General features: G+C 44.7%; 1 protein-coding gene and 1 long non-coding RNA gene across 6 annotated transcripts in view; one reads left to right on the forward strand and one right to left on the reverse strand.

Annotated features, from left to right (window-relative positions):
* The window catches only part of KBTBD12 (kelch repeat and BTB domain containing 12), a 78,648-nt gene extending 73,939 nt beyond the window's left edge, over positions 1-4,709 (reverse strand). For 3 of the 5 annotated variants that reach the window (XM_065539088.2, XM_065539087.2, XM_005571782.5), the window contains exon 1: positions 4,423-4,709. The gene's annotated coding sequence lies outside the window, so the exon portion shown is untranslated. Of the gene's footprint in view, positions 1-59; positions 247-4,422 lie in introns of all 5 variants that reach the window. The other 2 variants (XM_074033180.1, XM_074033181.1) reach the window with 1 other exon arrangement.
* Positions 4,710-7,835: 3,126 nt separating this feature from the next.
* LOC135969386 (uncharacterized) overlaps positions 7,836-15,114 on the forward strand; it is a 54,322-nt gene continuing 47,043 nt past the window's right edge. Inside the window, exons 1-2 of the long non-coding RNA XR_010584619.1 lie at positions 7,836-9,066; positions 9,908-10,010. This is a non-coding gene — a long non-coding RNA (uncharacterized lncRNA). The remainder of the gene's footprint in view (positions 9,067-9,907; positions 10,011-15,114) is intronic.

The raw sequence follows: 15,114 nt of genomic DNA on the forward strand, positions 1-15,114 counted from the left end.
CTGTATCTCACAAACATAATAATGTGTGGAAAGGACTGTAGAATATACATGCCACTTACCATTGATGTGTTTCTAATATGCAAAACAATATTAAATATTCTAGTAGAGTGAATACTGATGATCGATTCCGACAAAGTAAGTATGAATATTTGGTGAATCTGGCATAGGTCCTATAGGAGTTTTTTCTACCATTCTTGGAACTTTTCTGTAAGTTTGGAATTATAAATTCTTTAAGGATCTGTACAACTGCAGTGGAATATAAAAACATGAAGGGTAATTATAAACCCCAATTTCAAGACAGTGTTTCCCTTCAGGAGTTGCAGAAAAAGAAGGATGCAAGCAGGGAAGGATGACAAGGAGTTTCAACTGTATAAATGTTTAATTTATGCAGCTGTTTGGTGGGTATCCAAGACATACTTTATTATTCTTAATGCCTCTTTGTATATCTTAAATATTGTATAAGTTAAAAAAATTTTAAAACTGCATTAGAGTCACTTACAGCTTTTGAAAAACCTAAATGTTGTAAACCATGTAAACCATGTGTGCATTATCAGATTTACATATATATATATGTATATATATGAATGAGAGAGATAATAGATACATCATGAATTTTCTTTTTAATGTGTCAAGGTGTAGGTAGCCCAATTTATGAGTGATTGGAAAAAACAAAAAATTATGACCTCCTTATCCAGTCTGAATGAGGACTGCTTTGAAAACTGTGGTTATAGCCCTCCCTCCACCTCAATATCCCTGGCATCAGCCTGCATGAGAGAGAAGGGCAAATACAATTCCTAATCCTCCTTCAGTGGAAAAGAAGTTACTGCATTCCTAAACTGGCATGTATTTTTTCCCATAAAAATGTTCAGTATACACTTTGGGAGGCTGAGGTGAGTGGATCACGAGGTCAGGAGTTCGAGACCAGCCTGACCAACATGGTGAAACCCCGTCTCTACTATAAATACAAAAACTAGCTGGGCGTAGGGCGTGCGCCTGTAGTCCCAGCTACTCAGGAGGCTGAGGCAGGAGAATCGCTTGAACCTGGGAGGCGGAGGTTGCAGTGAGCCGAGATCGCGCCACTGCACTACAGCCTGGGCAACAGAGCAAGACTCTGTCTCGAAAAAAAAAGTTCAGTATGGTGAGTAGCTTATAATCATGATAGAGCTGATCAACATGAAACCCTTGATTTTTATGGAGGAAAAACTGAAGACAAGAGAAATGATTTGGACAGGGCTAAATTCCACAGTCTGTTTAAAACTTCCAACAGACTTTGGTTGGCAAACCAAGGAACATCAACATTATGATGTCAGAAAATGATGTCCCAGTTTCAATGTTTAAAACAAAACCATTTTTAAGGGTGGGACCCTTTTGTACATTGGCTACCACCATGTATAAAGTTACTACCCCATATTAAAAAAACATCCCAGGCTGATTTTCACCAACACTACCCCTCATTCAGGCATTCTGGCACTTCCCAACCTTTCCTGCCTCATCTCCTGACTTTCCTTCCTTATATTTTTCAATCTTTGAGTAGTACCAAACTACTACAGTTCTAATGCATATGGGCCTTTAACATGCTGTTCTGTCTTTACACGTGTAAACCTATGTCAGAAATATCTCCCCCATCCACCTGAAAAAATATAACCGGGTCTTCAAAATTCAGCTCAGATATCACTTCCTCACTGACACATCCCTTTGCCTGTGTTGTGTATATGCTGTGGTTGCTGCACTGCTATTGCCATTCACTTTTGCAGATGCTTGCCTCTCCTGTCTATGATGAGCACACTGCGGGTAAGGGATTTGTCTGCATCACTTCTGTATTCTTTAAAATGGTTACTTATTTATTTTAGAGACAGGGTCTTGCTCTGTTGCCCAGGCTGGGACCTCAGCCTCCCCTGTAGCTGCACCACTACATGCACCACTACACTTAATTTTTTTTTTTTTTTTGGTAGAGACAGGGTCTTACTGTGTTGCCCAGGTTCATCTCAAACTCCTGGCCTCAAGCAATCCTCCTGACCTGGCCTCCCAAAGTGCCAGGATTATATGCTTGAGCCACCATACCTGGCCACTTCTGTATTCTTGTCTGTGATGACACCTGGCACCCAGGAGTTGCTCAATATGGTTTGTTCAATTAAACTAATGCGTTGTTTAGTGCTAAATTACAAGTTAATGATAACCTTTTTTTTCTAGGTTTTATACATGTTAATAAAACATTATATTCAAGATTTTTTTCTACATATAAAATGTATTGTGATACTATAAAATATTTATTTGGTGTTTGACCTTTTCCTGACATACAACTCCTAAAATCCTTGGAATCTCCAAAGTGATAAATACCTTTCTGTACACTAATGAGTTGACTGAGGACTGGCAGCCTCTAGAGCTTCAGGATAGGAGCTGGTCACCAGAAAGAATAAGGCAGGATTAGAGCACTGGGACTTTCAGTTCCATCACCTGACCTCCAGGAAGAGGGGCAGAAAGTTAAGTTGATCACCAATCAAGCATGCCTATGTAATGAAGCCTTGATAAAAACTCCAAAAGGACAGGGTTTGGAGAGCTTCCAGGATAGCTGAACATGTGGTGGGTTCCTGAAGAGTGGTGCCCCTGGCTGAACCCCTTCCCCCATATCTCATCCTATATATCTCTTCATCTGTATCCATGTTAATATCCTTTATAGTAAACTGGAAAACTTAAGCGTTCTTCTGAATTCTGTGAGCTGCCCTAGCAAATGAAACCCAAAGAAGGAACCCCAACTTGAGGTGGGTCAGTCAGAAGCTCTGGATGCTGGGACTAGTGCCTGAAGACAGTGGTGGCCCTGTGGGACTGAGCCCTTAACCTGTGGGATCTGACGCTGTCTCCAGGTAGATGGTGTCAGAATGGCGCTGAGTTAGAGGACACCCAGCTGGTGTCTGCTGCAGAACTAAGTGATTGCTTGCTGTTGGGAAGAAATCCCCACATACCTCTTGGTTAGCAGAGGTCACAGACATTTTCTGTGTTGATTGTTGTGTGACAGCAGCGGAAAAACAGTTCTGTGTTTCTTCCTACTCATCAATGCTTAATGCTTCAAGTTGCTATCCTCTTGTCCCAGTCAAATAAATCATTCAGAATCGTGAAGTGAAGTGACTCCCTTGCTTACAGCTTGCACTATGACACCCACTTTTCACTTGCACCCTCAAAATTAATTCCCAGTCATCATCTGCTTTCTGAGATTTGGCCCCATTCTTAAGGAACAACTGAAGCCATGTATTGGCTTCACTTACGCCTGAGATTACAAATTGGCTGCTCAGTTTTTTTTTTGTTTTTGCGTTTTGTTTTGTTTTGTTTTTGGTAAATTAGTTGTCAACATGCTAAGCTGAAATATTCCAGCATCTACTGAAAAAAATGAAAGCTATGGCAACACTGAGTACTTAATTCCCAAGCGGCAACACTGTGCAGGACCTGAGTACCCAGCTGCCACCTCTCAGTTGGCACATCTACTGGGCCCCATTATCCCCTTTGAGACCTGAGTGACGGTCATTATTTGTAATTCTTACGCTGTTGCTTTTCTCTTTCCTGTCCATTTACATTATCCTACAGCCATTTAAGTTTGTGACTCCCAGTTTATACGATTACGTCTCCACACCCTATTTTGTTTCAGCAACACCATCTTGCTCAAATCCTACACTTGGAGAGGCTGGTAGGAAATGGCTCAGAACACACGCACCACCCTAAATGTACTCTGTGTTTCTCACTAGCGGGGAAAAAGACCTGATTCATTTCATAACAACCCATCCTACACACCGGGCATCCAGTAACAGCCAGGCACATGGATGATAAAGACAAATAAGACTACTTTTCTTTTCTTTGCTGAGTTCACACTGTTTTGCATTCTCACAGTGTTTTTATACTTTTCAAAGTGCTTTAATCTGCATTATAGCTCATTAGTTCCTTTTAAGAAGCATTTGGGGGAAAATGTAGGGCAATTATTCTCCTGGCTTTAAAGTTAAGAGAGTTGCTCAGGGATACATTCAGCATTTACTAAACTTAAACGAACCCTTCTAAGTGCCCGGCACTATCCTAGGTTCCGGGAAGACAAACAGGAACAGAGAAGTGCCCCTACCTTTGTTGTGCTCACAGTCTAGTGAGGGAAGGCACAGTAACACATTGGTCAGGTAATTCAGAGGATGATACTACTATGAAGACTACGAGCCTGAACAACCCAAAGGGGAAGGGCGGAGACCCCTGGCCGGGCGGAGATGGCCTGGAGGGGAAGCTCCTGCTGAGCCCGACCTGACGCCAGGCGCCGGCCCACGAGGAAAGTCACTTAGAGAAGAGGCTGCAAGTGCCGGTGGCCCCAAGCCGGAGCCCTGGTTCAGCCTCGCCCGGAGCTGAGGCAGGACTTGTGACTGGGGCCGCGTTCCCTGGGACGTTACCCCTACTTACGAAGGTGCTGCCTGGTTCGGGGCGCGTCCCCACTCGCTCCACAGGGGCCCCGCGATGGGCTACGACCTGGTCTGGACGCTACCGGATGGCAGGGCGGCCAGCGGGCCTGACTGACGCCACTGCCCAATATGGGGCTGTGCCGGCTGAACGATATAAATAGAGGTCCCGCGCCCTGCGGAGGAGCAGGGAGGGGGCTGGCAGCGCCTCCGAGGCGACAGGTGCTGCCCTCGGCTTGGAGGTGGCCGGAGACCACGCCGCCGCTGCCCAGCCAGACACTTTGCGCCTGCGCACCTATTCCCGCGCTGGTTCCAGACGGCGACTACAGCCCCAGTGTTGGCTTTATGCATGCACAGGGTCTCCCCACGCGCGTCCCAGACCCTACTGAGCAGCCCCCTGCGGAACGCTGTGCGCCTGCGCAGGGTGTTCCCACGCTGGCCCGCGTGCCAGAACTACTGAAGGCCTGCGGGGAGGGGACCGGGACAAGTGTTTAAAGAGGGTTTGGAAATCGAGCTTTGAAAAATGCCGGTGTTCCCTTTAGTCTTTTAAACTTGCAAAATGACCAAAAGACCCCATGTGTGGTCTCACTGTGACCTGGGGGTAGGTTTGCCAGGTAAAATACAGGGGCCCAGTTAAAGGTAAATTTCAGATGTACAACCAGTAATTTTTAGTGTTAAGTTTGTCCCAAATATCGCACGGTCAATTCACGTTTAACTCGGTGTTCCGGTTGGGTTTCATTTTGGTCTTGTATTTTTATTTGCTACATCCTGAGCCATCGGCTTGTGATTTTTTGCCCTACACCTCTCTAAGTGGGAGGTTTCCAGGACTCCTGAGAAAAGACTGGTTAGCCCGGAGCGGTGCAGGTATGGGAAGCCTTCCTTAGGCAAGTGTCACAAAATATGGCAGCTGTATTAGCTCAGTTAGCTTAAACCAAAGCAAAATAAAATTGTTTTCAGTGGTGGCAACATAACTTTATTATCTTACTATTATTTTAGCTCGATAGGTCAGAAGTCCAAAATATGTCTCACTGGGTTGAAATCAAGGTGTCAGCTGGGCTGTGTTTGTTTCTGGGGCTTCCGGGAGCGGATCTGTCCCTCCCCTTTTGCAGCTTCCGGAAACTGTCTTCATTCTTTAGCTCCTGGCTCCTTCCTCCAGCTTCAAAGTCAGAAAATAGGGCTGAGTCTTTCTCACATGCATTGTGTCTGGAGTTGGTTCCTTTCAGTGGGTTCGAGGTCTCCGTCTTGCTGACTTCAAGAATGAAGCCATGGACTTTCACAGTGTTAAAGCTCTTAAAGGTGGCACGGACCCAAACAGTGAGCAGCAACAAGATTTATTGTGAAGAGCAAAAGAACAAAGCTTCCACAGCCTGGAAAGGGACCCAAGCGGGTTCCCTCTGCTGGCTGGGTGGCCAGCTTTTATTCCCTTATTTGTTCCTGCCCATGTCCTGCTGATTGTTCCATTTTACAGAGTGCTGATTGGTGCATTTTACAAACCTCTAGCTAGCCACAGAGAGCTGCTTGGTATGTTTTTACAGAGTGCTGATTGGTGCATTTTACAAACCTCTAGCTAGCCACAGAGTGCTGATTGGTGCATTTGCAATCCTAGCTACAGAGTGCTGATTGGTGCATTTTACAATCCTCTTGTAAGACAAAAAAGTTCTCCAAGTCCCCACCCAACCCAGAAGTCCAGCTGGCTTCACCTCTCAGCATCCCTTTGACACTAACTCTTCTGCCCACCTCTTCCTTTTTTTTTTTTTTTTTATTGTGGTAAAATATACATAACATAACATTTACCATTTTAATCATTTTTAAGTGTAGTCAGTGGCATTATGTTAATAATGTACAACCATAACCAGTACCCATTTCCAGAATTTTTTCATCATCTCAAAAGAAACTTGGTACTCCTTAAACAGTAACTTATTTCTCCCTCCCCTCTAGCACCTGCTAATCTCTAATCTACTTTTTGCCTCTATGAATTTGCCTATTCTAGGTGCCTTATATGAGCAGAATCATACAGAATTAGTCATTTTTGGGGGGAGGGGGGCAGGGACGGAGTCTCGCTCTGTCGCCCAGGCTGGTGTTCAGTGGTGTGATCTCAGCTTATTGCAACCTCTGCCTTCCCCGTTCAAGCGATTCTCCTACCTCAGCCTCCCTAGTAGCTGGGATTACAGCTGTGCTCCACCACGCCCAGCTAATTTTTGTATTTTTAGTAGAGATGAGGTTTCACCATGTTGCTCAGGCTGGTCTCAAACTCCTGACCTCAGGTGATCCACTCGCCTCAGCCTCCCAAAGTGCTGGGATTACAGGGGTAACCCACCACGCCTGGCCAGAATTTCTCCTTTTGTAATTGGCTTATTTAACTAAGTATAATGTCCTTTCTTTTCTAAAGGATGAATAATATTTCTCTGTGTATATGTGTGCATTTATATGCCACATTGAAAACAAAACAGATTTTATATTGGTAAGTAAAGTCCCTTTAAACATTTTAGAAGGTATTCATGTCAATGAAGAATGCTTGCATGCATTTGTATTTACACTTACTTTTTTTTTTTTTTCCTTTTTTAGTGACAGGGTCTCATTTTGTCACCTAGGCTTGAGTGCAGTAGTGCAATCATAGCTCACTGCAGCCTCAAACTCCTGGGCTCAAGTGAACCTTCCACTTCAGCCTCCCCAATAGCTGGGATTACAGGTGCGTGCCACCATGCCTGGCTAATTTTTATTTTTTTTTTTAGAGAGATAGGATCTCACTATGTTGCCCAGGATGGTCTCAAACTCCTGGGGTCAAGCCATCCTCCCGCCTCAGCCTGTCAAGCATACACATACATACTTACAGTTATTTGAGGAAATTCCTGTGTCCTTTCCACACAAACATCCCTTGATCCAGTTAGTCCTGGTTAGATCCTTCTGCAACTATTTCCTTTCCTGCTTCTGGTTTTGTTTACAAGATGTTTGTGTGAACCTAATGAATCTTTCTCAGTTTGAGTTGAAGGCCCTGTTCAATTTCCTATTGGGCTACTTTATTTTACCTTTTTCATTTGTTTCAGGAAGAAGTGGAATATGCTATGAAGAGTCAGGGCTTGGGGTCTGGAGGCTAATTTAGATGCTGGGCCATATCACTAAGTGACTATAATTGATTCTCAAAACATCCATTTGCCAAATGATTAATGAAGTATTAATATTTACCAAATCTACTGATTTATCAATAACTTGATTTAAGGAATATGCATCTGGAATATATCATATATGAATATGTACTTCTTTACCCAGCAGTAACTTACTATTCTTTTTCTATTTACTGCTCCTTCCTACTGGGTGTCTCTCTCTCGCTGTCTCTCTTTCGCTCTCACTCCTGCTCTCTGTCTCTCTCTTCTTGAGGCATTTTCCCTCCTCTTTCTATTCAAAGCTTTATTTTCAGTCTTTGCTTTCTTACAGTGTTGAGTTGTTTATCTGTATTCCTGTGTACAGATTTTGTTATTTTTATATAATTTATTCCTTTATTCTGGTCCTTTGTAGCTGGTCTACCTGTGTCTGGCTCCCTTTTATTTTGACTAGACCCCGGGCAGCTTTTTCTTGACACAGAAACCATTTTCTTTCCACACACCCACTCCCACCCCATATCATTCCTACGTTTTGAAGGAGGAATACACGTTTCTGAAATAGTACTTCTCACACAGTGCAGCCTGATTCTTGTCTTGAGCCAAGTCTGTAACTTGGCTTAAGCAGTTTCCTCATTAGGTAAACCTGGCTCTTAAATGAAAAACAAGCAACTTCATTCAATCCCCCAAACAGCCTGCCTCAGCACAAGCAGCGGTCACAACCCAGTGGTGCCAGCTTTCTTCTCTTTTTTTTCCATGTCTGCCCTCTTACTAGCTTGCACCAGTCCTGCTGCTGCATCATATTGTCTGTGGAGCCATTTTTTAAAAAGTATCAGCTGCTTCTTTCCATCCTCCTTCATCACGTATTTCCTTAGGAGACTTTGATCCTCTAATCCGTTCCAAAAAGTGAAACTATTCCAGGCTCATTGCCTCAGGGGGAGAGTCAGGACAGTGAAAAACAGGGAGAGAATGGAGGAAATCGTTTGCTCATGACACTTTCTATTCCAGAAGTCCAGGCCCTTTCAGGAAAGCCATGCATTACTGGCATGCATGAAACATTGGGGAGACAACCTAAATTTGAGCAGTGCATCCTCCTGCCATATCCCCTTCCCCAGCTGAGGAGAGGAGTGGGTCTCTGAAGGGCAAGGAAGGAGAGCAAAGGTTTTCCTAGGCTTTGAGGAAGAAGACCTGCGTCCTGTTTGGCTGGACTAATTGTAGGGAGGCTTGTGGGATCTGAGGAGAGAAGGAATGGCTGTCTCTCTTGCTGAGAAGGGTCACAGGGAGGCAGCCAGAACCCAGTGGGCAGCAACGACTTCATAGTGTGACTGAACAGCAAGGGCTCCAGATAACCTTTCCAGAGGCCTTGGTGTCCCCAAGGCTCTGATACAGTAGAGAGAACCACTGAACCAAGGGGGCCCATGCAGACAGGCACGTGGGGAGTCCTCACACAACCAAGAACAAAGGACAGTGGACCTCTCTGTGGATGTCAGTGCAGACAGATGGCAGACGTCGAGTTCCAGAAGGACGTCCCTTCCCCTGACTCTGGTGTCTTGGTAAGAGCACCCCCCTGCCGCCCAAACTTAGAGGTGACCCTGGGAAAGCGGAAGGATTGGGCATCCTGGTGGCCTGGGGGCTTCAACTAGAACTTGTTAGCATAATCAGGTTCTATCTCACACACACATTAGCTTGTGGACTGTCAAGATGGAAGGCTTGACATAATACAAGGTCTGGCCTGGAGAATGAACCCTCGCAGAAGTGGGGAATGGTAGCCCTCTGGGGTTTTTCTTTCAACCTTAGTTTCAGCATGCTACAAAGAGCACCTTGAAAGAGGGAGAAGAAACAGGAGCTAAGCTAATTACCACTATATCAGTTGTTGATTCCTTTCGTCTTGTCTATTCACTCCCACGCCCAAATGTGAGCTCCCTGAGGACAGGGATTACATCTGTCTTGTTCACTGCTATATCCCCAACCCCTGGGAAAGTGCCTGGCACAAAGTACGTACTCAGCAAATGTCAGCACAGTGAATGAACAAGTGAGTGGGTCAGAGTCTCAGTTACAGAGTGGAATTCATTCTGGCTTGTCTGGGAACACCACACAATCGGGCTCAGATGTTACAGCCCTGGGAGCGATGGCTCTTCTTTGGCCAAAAGAAATGCCCCTGCCCCATGCTGCTCTGCCCCTGTTCCAAGACAGAACTCCAGAAGCTTCCACAGCTGCATCAGACTCTCCCCTCGGAGTGCCTGCCAGATGACTGTCTCTCTCAGGCTCCCGCCTCCCCTCCACCTCCAGGTCTCCTGGGAGGGCCTCTGATGACAGAGGCAGGTCACAAGTCTGCACCCTGACTTTGGGATGGTCCAGGAAATGTAGCTTAATCATTTCTTTGATCTGTTTCAGCTTCCCTAGTTGGAGGGTTGGAAGGTGTATTGCCCCTTGCCCCCTCAGCCTGAGGTTCGTGACCTGTGAGAAGCTAAATCACCACCACTGGAGAGGGCCAAAGGTGAGCGGCATCCTAAAGAGAGCTGGGGTGGCCACATGGGGGACAGTCCGGAGAGCACAGAGGAAGGGCTCAGAGAAAAGGAGGAGTGGAGAACAGGACTAAAAGCAGCACGTAAAAAACACTAGATGGTGACGACGTGGTGGAGAGCAGAGGCCAGAGAGCCTGAGCTTGAGTGCTGACTTCCAAGAACAGGCTGGCAGGCCTGATGTGTTCAGTCTCACCCACCGCAGTGTGTGTGTGTGTGTGTGTGTGTGTGTGTGTGTGTGTGTGTGTATGTGTGTGCATCAGTGCCTACAGCTTCAGGGTCAGCACCTGTGGGAGGGTGGGGCTTCCAGCAGTCACAGTTCCTTCATTTTTTGTCCTTCCTAACTGTCCTGGTTTGAAGGACTTGGAGCTCGGAGCATTGTTGCCAGTGCCCATTACATGATGCTCGCCCTACAGAGCTTCACACAGTGGCCATGTGGACATATCTGTCCTGTTTCCCTGTCCAACCCCATGAGCTCCTGTAGGCCAAGAACTCTGTCCTGTTCACCTTTATGGTTGACTCACCTGCCTAGCTCAGGCCTTCAAGAGAACAGAAGATCAGGAAATGTTCACTGATTTGAGGTTACTGAGAGGAAAAGCAGGTAAGCAAAGAGGAAGGTGGACCTGGGGATGAGACCCCTGGGGCCCTGGCCCAGCTCTGCTCCCTAAGACTTCTTGGCCTATGGAAGTCACTCAGATTCTTGGAGTATGATAGGCAAATGATAATGGGTCTGTCTCTCATCCATGTTGTTAGGAGGATGAAATAGGAGAGCTAATGGGTGTGGAAGTGCTTTGATAAACTGTATAGTAACACGAAGTCATTTTCCCTGATAAGGCATGTGTTATTAATAGAAACTCCTTTCCTAAAGATCTTTTTTTTTTTTTTTTTTTTGAGACGGAGTCTCGCTGTGTCTCCCAGGCTGGAGTGCAGTGGCGTGATCTCAGCTCACTGCAAGCTCCGCCTCCCGGGTTCATGCCATTCTCCCGCCTCAGCCTCCCAAGTAGCTGAGACTACAGGCGCCCGCCACCACGCCCGGCTAGTTTTTTGTATTTTTAGTAGAGACGGGGTTTCACCATGTTAGCCAGGATAGTCTCGATCTCCTGACCTCGTGATCCACCCGCCTCGGCCTCCCAAAGTGCTGGGATTACAGGCTTGAGCCACCGTGCCCGGCCCCTAAAGATCTTTAAAATGGGACGTAAAGCTTTCTCTTATTGCAGATCTTGATTTCATCCTGTCTTGAGGCAAGAGATGGACTATATTTCTTTTGGAGGCTCTTCCGCTTTAAGAGTGCATCTCAGGGAAGCATGGGGAATGGAGTTACTATCTGTCTCCTCAGCCACATTCTTCCATGCCCATGATGATAAGTCATGCTCAGACTTTCCATCCTTGGGGTATTTGAGGTTGCACACAACTTAATCTAGTAGATATCGGGTTTTTAAAAGATCATGAAACCCTCTGGAAGCCAACATTCTCTCCATATTTCAAGATAATTTCATTTCCACCCACAATTAAATCCTCGAATCTTGAATATATAAATATGCAACTTCTGTTTTAGACAGGATCCAAGTAGTTTCTTAACACAGGCAGGACTAATTGTTATTGTTTGTTACATTATTAAGCAATGACCAGTGATCTTGTATACCGTATGAATTAAGATATATAGGCTTGGCTGCTCTAACAAAGAATTAGAATGAGGGTTCCCTAAACCAGAGAGAGGTGAATTCTCGTTCACACAACTGCTAAGGTGGGAGCATTCCAAGGCTCTAAGGTGGCTCCAGGATGTCACTGACTGCCCCACGAGGTTCCTTCTCTCTTCTTGTTCCACCTTCCCAAAAGTATTGTTCTCATCCACATGCTCCAAGATGGCTTACCCTACCTCCAATGGGAGAAGAGAGGGGAGGGGGAAGTTAAAACAGGAAGGAGAAGATAAACCCTTCCCTTTAAGGGCACACCCGGAAATCACACATGTCACTTCTGCTCATACCATTGGCCCTAACTGAATCACATGGCAAACCAAGGGGGTTGGGGCTGGGAAATGTAGTCTTCCTGGGTGGCCAGCAGTTCTTTTATTCAGAAGAAGGAGAGGACAACATTAAGATACAGGGAGCACTCTTTGCCATGCACACTTTCTATAAATGCACTGGTTTCTATAGATTCTACGGATTCACGCAAACCTCCTTGTCACTTCTCGTAAAGCCTTGTGCCTCTCCTTTCAATCCCTTGTCTCAGGTTTACTTTTGCCTTGGCACATGTTACTGTGTGATTAATGACTCTTCTCCCAACTAAGCTGTAAATGCTGTGAGGGCAGGGATGGTATCTGTCTCTGCTCATTCATCTGTCCCCAGAGCCTAGCACAGTGCCTGGCACAGATTAGGAGCTCAATAAATAGTTGCTGAGTAAATTAATAAATATAGTTAGGAAACTTCTCACTATCTCCCAAGCTCGAACATTACCTCTTCTTGTATCTTTCCTGGAACACATCACTGTGGAGTTACTGATGCCGTCATCTGTGTTCCCAGAGCACTCTGTCTTGCCCTGGTAGATGGCCTTTGGCCCGTGGCATCACAGTAGTTTAGGGTCTTGTGCCCTGTTTACTGCTGAGCTTCTCCAGGGCAGAGAGTGGTCGCATCATCTCTGCATCCCAGGGCTCAGCACATGGCTAGCACATACGAGGCCCAAAAGGTGAATTGATTTGTGTTTGAAAATGAACAGCTTCTATGTGGAGCAAATATAAGTTTTTGTTTTCCAGTCATGTGCTTTCACCTACTATTGTTGTTACAGCTCCTCTCCCAAATAATTCTTCTTTAATAATGTTCCAGCCCTTTCCTTCCACCTGCTAATGCAGAGAAGCATGGGAGAAGTGTAGGAGCAGAGAACCTCACACCATGTTGCATAAGAAAGGTTGGGACCATGCAGCGTATGATCCACCAATGTGACCTGTGGGACCCCAGCCTCTCTCTAAACTCTCACCTGAACTATGGATGTTGTATTTTCCTGTTATCAGAGTAACTTGGCATTAATGTTGAGAGGGTAATACCTCCCTCTCCATCTGTCCACCCTCTAGTCATTTAATAGATATTTATTGAGCACTTATTTTGTGCCACATATAGGTAGGTACTATGTCTAGATATAGTAGTGCCTGTGTTTATTTTTTTAATGTTTATATCTTTTTTATTATACTTTAAATTCTAAGATACATGTGCAGAACATGCAGGTTTGTTACATAGGTATATATGTGCCATGGTGGTTTACTGCACCCATCTACATTAGGTATTTCTCCTAATGCTATCCCTCCCCTAGCCCCCAACCCTCTGACAGGCCCTGGTGTGTGATGTTCCCCTTCCTGTGTCCATGTGTGCTGACTGTTCAGTTCCCACTTATGAGTGAGAACATGCAGCGTTTGGTTTTCTGTTCCTGTGTTAGTTTGCTGAGAATGATGGTTTCCAGCTTCATCCATGTCCCTGCAAAGGACATGAACTCATCCTTTTTTATGGCTGCATAGTATTCCATGATATATATGTGCCACATTTTCTTTATCCAGTCTATTATTGATGGACATTTGGGTTGGTTCCAAGTCATTGCTATTGTGAACAGTGCTGCAATAAACATACGTGTGCATGTGTCTTTAAAGTAAAATGATTTATAATCCTTTGGGTATATACCTAGCAATGGGATTGCTGGGTCAAATGGTATTTCTCGTTCTAGATCCTTGAGGAATCACCACATTGTCTTCCACAATGGTTGAACTAATTTACACTCCCACCAACAGTGTAAAAGCGTTCCTATTTCTCCACATCCTCTCCAGCACCTGTTGTTTCCTGACTTTTTAATGATCGCCATTCTAACTGGCATGAGATGGTATCTCATTGTGGTTTTGACTTGCATTTCTCTAATGACCAGTGATGATGAGCATTTTTTCATATGTCTGTTGGCTGCATAAATGTCTTCTTTTGAGAAGTGTCTGTTCATATCCTTCACCACTTTTTGATGGGTTTGTTTGTTTGTTTGTTTCTTGTAAATTTGTTTAAGTTCTTTGTAGATTCTGGATATTAGCCCTTTGTCTAATATAGATTGCAGTGTCAGATGGATAGATTGAAAAATTTTCTCCCATTCTGTAGGTTTCCTGTTCACTCTGATGGTAGTTTTTTTGCTGTGCAGAAGCTCTTTAGTTTAATTAGGTCCCATTTGTCAATTTTGGCTTTTGTTGCCATTGCTTCTGGTGTTTTAGTCATGAAGTCTTTGCCCATGCCTATGTCCTGAATGGCATTGCCTAGGTTTTCTTCTAGGGTTTTTTATGGATTTAGGTCTTATGTTTAAGTCTTTAATCCATCTTGAGTTAATTTTTGTATCAGGTGTAAGGAAGGGGTCCAGTTTCAGTTTTCTGCACATGGCTAGCCAATTTTCCCAACACCATTTATTAAATAGGGAATCCTTTCCCCATTGCTTGTTTTGTCAGGTTTGTCAAAGATCAGATGGTTGCAGATGTGTGGTGTGATTTCTGAGGCCTCTGTTCTATTCCATTGGTCTATCTATCCCATGTCTTATAGCTAGATCCAGCTGTGTGAGTAAGACAGACATGGTCCCTTAGAGAATACAATCTGGTGAGGTGCCGGGTAATCAGTCACTCACATATTAATTCTCCCTTTCTTTTGTTTTCAAACATAGAAACGATTTCTTAATCTTAAAAAAATTCCATAAACCTCTTAGCTACTTTTGCTACCCTTCCTAGCAACTTTCTCTCATCTTTCCTTTTCACTGGCAAAGTGTAAAATGTGTAGCTTGAACTGGTGCTGTTGATTTCCTTGCTACTCATTACCTCCCTGCTTCTGCACTCACCACTGTGCTGAAATTGCTCTCTTCATGGGCACAAAAGGTCCAAGAAACCAATGCCCTGTTCTCAGGCTCATTAGCAATAGATTCTCCCTTCCTTCTTGGAACTATTACATTCTTTATCTGACAGTGATTTCATGTTATAGCTTTTGCCTGGGCAATTTAAGAGATTTATTTTCCCCTCGAAGGAGTTGAGCCTCAAAATAAATCCGGACATAAAACATAATATTTTAAAACTCTTTTTTACTG

Source organism: Macaca fascicularis, chromosome 2 (genome assembly GCF_037993035.2).
Source record: "Macaca fascicularis isolate 582-1 chromosome 2, T2T-MFA8v1.1".
Lineage (NCBI taxonomy): Eukaryota > Metazoa > Chordata > Mammalia > Primates > Cercopithecidae > Macaca > Macaca fascicularis.